This window comes from Artibeus jamaicensis, unplaced genomic scaffold, assembly GCF_021234435.1.
Source record: "Artibeus jamaicensis isolate MK-2021 breed Jamaican fruit bat unplaced genomic scaffold, CSHL_Jam_final contig_1803, whole genome shotgun sequence".
In the NCBI taxonomy this organism is placed as follows: domain Eukaryota; kingdom Metazoa; phylum Chordata; class Mammalia; order Chiroptera; family Phyllostomidae; genus Artibeus; species Artibeus jamaicensis.
In genome coordinates, this window is record NW_026521356.1 from 1,327,102 (window position 1) to 1,333,481 (window position 6,380).

Consider the following 6,380-nt stretch of genomic DNA (forward strand, 5'->3'; position numbering starts at 1 on the left):
AATATCCATGAAAACTGTTATTAATCTTATTATAAGCAAGACTGCGTATGATAGATTTCAGAATTCACTCCAGGCAGGGAGTGGCTCCCTGTACTCCAATCAGACAAAAGCCTGGTGGTTATGGCTCCATAATCCTAGTTGGCTCTTGCGGAGCCATCATTCACACCCTCACAAGTAATCCAGAGCCCAGAAAGCAGCTCCTGGAAACTGCTGTGGCCAACTAGGACGGTAGGACACTAGATACAGAGCTCGGGCCCTGGCTGGGCAAATCACCCTGGTAGGGCAGGAGATGTGGTGGGAGTGAAGATGCTGTTCCCTTGCCAAATCAGCCCTAGTGTGGACACTGAGAGAAGGAAGGAGGCAGGAAAGAAGCAAAAAGCATGTGGTAGCCCCTGGTGCTGATTTATGTCCTGGGATCCATAGTCCCAGTTGCAGATAAAAGGACCTGTACTATTCCAGACCCCACCCTTGGGCTCTCTTACTCACAAGTTCCCCAATCCCTGCTTACCCTTCACCCTTATTCCAGTTTTTGGCCTATCAGCTGAAATCTAACAACCAGACCTCTGAATGATACAGATGCTGCCGCCAGAATCCTCCCACTGGTTTTCCTTTATTCATTGGGTTAACAGACATTTTCCCTCCTAGGATGTAAATGTTCCAGTGCCAGGTAAATTATCCAGTGAGAGGCTGAGAGTGGGCCAGCAGGTCCCCACTTGAGTTAGAAGGTGAGTACTTTCCAAGGAGTGGTAGGATGACCCAGGGAAGCCCACTGACCAGCCCTCTCTATCTTTCCTCTAGCACAAATACCATCTACCTGCTTAGAGTGGGAAGATTAAAATTGGTTTCCAGTTTGGTCTTTACTTCTGAATCATCACATTAATCCCAACCTGTATGTAGAAGAAATGTTAAAGAAGTATTTAACCCAGCTGGAAGTCAGAAGGGGTTGGGTGCAAGGTGCATGGCTGGGCAGGCCCCTTGAGTAGAGCTAATACTTCCCACTTCAGGGAGAGTCAGGGTGCAGTAAGACATATTGCTGCGGATAGAGGACCCACACATGGAGAGTTTGGCTTCCATGTTGAAGGTAAACAGAGCTGACTGGGGGTTACACCAGGGTCTGGGAGGAAATGAGGAGGACCTCATCAATAATTAAGTACAAGGGCCCAATTCTTCTTTATCCTTACACTTTTAAGAGTTCTGATGAAATTCTACCTTCTGAGGAATCCTGCAAACAGCTTTAGGTGAGCTCAGCCTTGACCTGTTAGGGAAGCAGGGACCGGGACTTTTCTTGGGACTTTCTACTTTAACCCTGGGGCTTTCCATTCTCCCTGAGGTTTATAGAAAATGGGGGTCTTTGCAAGGCATAAGAAGACTAGATGCTCTCACATGAGCCCTCTAACTTTAGTTTAGGTTAGGAGACCAACTGGAGGGAGCTCAAACAAGAATTCCTAATTCCAGGGGTGGTCAACTGAGGTACCTTCCCTACACCAGCCTTATCTGCAGGGGAGAAACACAACAGGAGACATTTGAGATAAACTGAGTCAGCTGCAAATATAGAGGTATTATATAGCATCTCACTCTTCCAAATAAATTATTTCACATGAATCTATCATTCCATTCCTTACCTAAAACCTCTAATTTATGCATTACTGTTTTCCCAATTTACAGATTTTCCGAACTGAGGATGAAAGTTTTTTTTCCTTGCAAGTTTCTGTAGAACTTATGGAACAGAAGTGGATCTCAAACTTTAAATCTTCTGACCACAGAACTGGAGCTCCCTTCACACCACACTACTGTTTCTCCATGAACAAAAATGAGGCTTTGTCAACCTTCCAGGGCTAGGCAGGCTAGGACAAGGGTCAGACACCATAATCTACTGTGAGCTCAGCAATAAAAAGGTGGGGGAGTGAGAGGGGTCTAGGCAAAGGCAATAGGGAAGGGGCAAGGGGCAGAATCAAAAGAACAATTGGGAGGACACAACGGTGCAGGTCCAGGGGGTGGGTCCAGCCCACCCATAGCCCACATGTAGAAGAGGGGAAAAGAGCAGAGGCCCAGGGTAGGGTTCCAGCTAGAGTGTCTTTGTAGGCCTTCTACCTAGTGAAGCCCTGAGGCTAGTAGTGTCTACCCAGAAGTTGAGATCTTTGTCAGGATTTGAGTATTTTTCCTGTATGCTTTCATGTTCTTATTCCTCCTTGAGGGAAGGCAAAGACTCCTGACCCCAGGTAGGAAAAAAAGCGCAGTGGGAAATCCTGGCTGTGTCTACACCTACATTTCAAGGTCTAGTGGAAGAAGATGGGGGTGGGGTTCCTCCATGAATACTAGAGGCTCAGAGCATAGCTCACCCATCAAATCCATTTGTCTCTTCTGGGAATAGTTGGCCACTGAATGAGTGGAAAATAATTGAGAGTAGACTAATCTGCTATATACAGTCTCTTTGGGAAGAGGGTTATTGTATAGAATGGAAGAAGTCTTTCAGAAAGTTTCATGGCATCTGGATTTATCTTGAACCAGCTAGGAGAATGAGGAGTCAGAACTCGCTTCTGGTTATGAAGCACCATGAATAGGAACATTCTTCACAGAACCCAAAGGACCATCCATGCAGGGAAGAGGGAACCCGTGTTATTTAATGAAGAGTGTGGTAAGCATCTGATATAGTTAATCTTCATAATCCTTAACCATCCTTACTGTGATTTAGGAGTTAGAGCATCCACTGACAAAACTGAGACACAGAGAAGTTCAATAATTTGCAGAAGTTCCTATAACTCATTAGGGGAATGGATGGATAATTACTCAGTAACTGGAGTTGCTCCAAAGTTTACCTAAGGAACAGCAAAGACATTAGAATTTCAGCTAATTTTCTGGAAGGAATCAGAAACTGTGAGCAACAAGTGTTAAAAGTGAATGTAACATTTAAAAATGGAACGCCTGGGGAAATGTATTGAGCAGAGCGACTTCTGTGCCTGTCCCAGTGTCTCACGGTAAGCCAAGGCTGCTCCTAAGGTCCTTAAATTTTGTCCAAATAGGGCATTGAATTATCCCCAGGTTCCTGTTTGCTATTTTTTGTTTGTTTTTGTCTTCTAAAGTGTGGGGGTTGGAATGGAGGAGTAAGATAGCAGGCCTAAGGAGGCAAGTGAAGTGCGTACTCTCATTAAAGGAGTTCAGTCATTTTTCTTCTTTTCAGTATCAGCTGTAAAATGACCAAGGTATCTACTGCCAGATTCTTGTTTGCAAATTATAGAGCTCTAGATAGCTACACAGTAACCATTCGGATGTGAGAAGTCACTGATTCATGATAATTAATGAAGTGGATCAATGACAACACTGTTATAAAATTATAGGACATTAATGGTAATTATATATTAGGCCCAGAGTCTCAGGACTAGAAAAATCAAAGGTCTCCAAATAAGCCTTCCTCTGCTTATAAACACCCCTGCCAGGTGGTGCTATTACTAATGACTCCATACTTTAATTCGTTAAGTCCTCCAAGGAAAAGAACTCATACCCTGCACTGAGCTCAGAGCTTTGATTTTGGTTCTAACATTGTACAGACTCCACCATTCATGTTCTTACTTTTAAGAACATTACAGAGACATTACAGAAGACAATTCCCAGAATATTCTGTGGTCACCACTGGGGTAGAAAAAAGGTCCAGGGCCCCAGCTGGGGCATTTTAGGGATGTTTGTCCTCCTGACAAATCAGCTCTGGTCCCCATGGCACAATGGGGATATAAGGGGCAGGGGTACTGGCAACCTCTGAGGACCCAGTAAGTGACGTGTTCTGGGACTTTCACGACCAATTGTGAGGTCCAGAAGAGTCTCCCACAACCTCCCAGGTGCACGGCACAGGCCCATGATGGGATACCACTACTCTGATTCAGTTTACTAAGGACAATCACCCCCAGCCACCTATAATTTGTTCTGCAATAATTCTCCCTTTACCTGCATTAAGGACTATAAAATCAAGGTTATGAAAATAGTAACTCAAAGTTCCAAGACCTCTGTACAAACCACTGTTTACTCCCTCCCTCATCCCTCCTAATGACCTGCCATTCTGGTGGGTAAGTTTGTTCCTTAATTTTTGCCCTATTACACTGTAAGTGTTCAGAGAAAACTCCACCAGGTGTCTCATAAACCAACTAGTTTTAGGTCTCTGAGACAGTGATGAGCATTTTTCAAAGAGAGATGTAAGAGGACCAGGGGGCACCTCTATACAGCCCCGCCTGCCACCTTCCCTTCATTCCCATTTTCATGAAACACAAACACCACCTGGTTTGGGTGGGAAGAAAATAAAAGGGCCCCAATATTTACTTCTGAATCAGCACACCAGTCACAAGTTTCAGTAGTCAAAAGCACATGCAGTCTTTATTAAACCTCTCCACTAGACCTAGGGCTGAGGGGCTTTAACTGGGCCTGGATGACTGACCAGGCCTCTTGAGCCCTTCAGTCCTCCTTCGTGGGAGGCCAGTTCTGAGAAACAAGACAGTGTATAAGTGCATAAAAGAGGGAGAATACCCCATATGAAAAGCCAAGTTTCTATGTTGATGGTAATTGGAAAGGCCTTTGGGTCAGAGCTGAGCTCTGGGACAAACACTAAAAGTGACAAAGGGAAGTGACCCATTTTCTTGACTGATCTGAAAGCCTACAGCTCACAGCCTTGTCCTTTCTATTCAATGTGATGTGAAACTTGACCTTTGAGAAAACCATGACCTGTGAAGGCTAGGCTTTTCTCCTGCTGCCTAAAGGTCCAATCTCCTCCCTGAGGGTAGAGTTCTGGATGTCTTGAGAGGTAAAGGAAGTGATCAAAATACAGAGAACAAAGTCCCAGATCCCACCAACAGATCCTTTTCCAAATAGCTAAAGCCTTGCAAAGCCTCAGAAGAAGAGAACAGTCCCTCTGGGATGGGCGATGCAAAAAAAGGTTGGCCTCCTAGTGCCCAAACAGGGGACAAACACACTGCCTCCATGTACGCTGGTAGGGCTTGAACTGGTGATCGCAGGCAGTGACCAACCCTGTGAAAGTAAAAGAGAATCAGAAGACAATTATCACACAGAAAGGCAACATGCCAACAAAGTTAAAGTCGCAAGGAATATGTAGCACAACTATTTTCAAAAGACATAACCACGCACATCCTCACAAAGACTGTGTAATAGGCACGATTATTTTGTCACTTTTCTGGTGGGAGGGCATGCTTGCAAAGATGTTCCCCATGATTACCCAGAGGTTCCACTGGGGACCTTGCACTTAAGACTGAGCTCTCCTGATCTCAGGCCTGGAGAGCCTTTCCCGCTCCACCAGTCACAGCAGGAAGGGAGGTAAGAAATGTGGTAGAAAGAAGCCACGGGGAAAGTACCTCCAGATCCTGAGGGAGAGGCGGCCTGTGGACCTCAGGGATACGCTGAGAAAGGCAGCCCGGCCGGCACGCGCTCGTCCACGTTGTACTGCTGTCTTTCATGGCGCTCAGGTGACCCTCCTCCTTCGGCCGTAACAGGTAAAATGCAGAGGCGGCGGGAGAGGCGAGGGGAGAAATGCAAGGGTGAGGACCGAGGCAGTGGGAGGGGCGCGAGAGCGGCTTCGGGTCACTTCTGCCCGCCGCCCACCTCCTGCGCGGGCGGGGAAACCAACTCAAAGCCCGGGGAGCGGAGGGCGAAGGCTTGCAGCCCGGGGAGGAGGCTTCCCGCCAGGCTACCGCCCAGCGTGGTTATTGCGGGGGGACCCTGCTTCCAATGGCCACGCATCGACTTATCCCTGGCCTGCGAGGCAGCGGGCCGCCGTCTGCGGGGCTGTCCGGGGCCGGGTGCGGGCTCCGCTGGAGTGGAGACGGCAGCCCCGGGGTGAGGCCGGAGGGGAGCGGACGCGCGCGGCCCTGCCCACCGCTCGCCCCTGGCGGGACGGGACGCCGCGTCCGGAAGAGGGAGGACAGGAGGCCCACCAACCTGGGGTGAGGAAGAGAGCGCCCCGGTTTCCACATCATAGACTCTGGAGGTCTTCCTGGGCAGACTCGCCACAAGCCGGTTCCTTAACTGAACCCGCCCAGCTTCTGCCCGAAATTAACCGCCAACGGCTCCTCCTCCTGCCGTTGGCCACACCCCCACGGGCCTCCTCCAATCACTGGCCCAGCTCCTCTCCCCGCCCGCCCGGTCGTCGTAGTGAGAGGAGAGGCCCTGGGCCTTCCAGAAAGTTCTACAGCCTCGCAATGGCGCTAGTCCGGACTTCGCGTTCCCGTGGTGGGGTGCGGGGCGAGGAGCCGCCCTGAGTCCTGGGATACCGAGGGCTTCTGGGAAAGTGCGGGGTCTTTGCAGGGTGGAGCGTCACTGTTGGGGAATGCGGTGAGGGTATGGGAGGGCGTATGAGCCCCAGGCCTTCAGGAATGTACGCCGGTCCA

General features: G+C 48.7%; 1 long non-coding RNA gene across 1 annotated transcript; it reads right to left on the bottom strand.

The window, feature by feature from the left end:
- Positions 1–4,331: 4,331 nt before the first annotated feature.
- On the bottom strand, positions 4,332–6,040 carry LOC119055544 (uncharacterized). The gene is made up of 3 exons (XR_008392662.1): positions 5,932–6,040; positions 5,349–5,471; positions 4,332–5,007 (listed from the first exon to the last, which is right to left on the bottom strand). It is a non-coding gene; the product is annotated as an uncharacterized LOC119055544 (long non-coding RNA).
- Between the last annotated feature and the right edge of the window lie 340 nt (positions 6,041–6,380).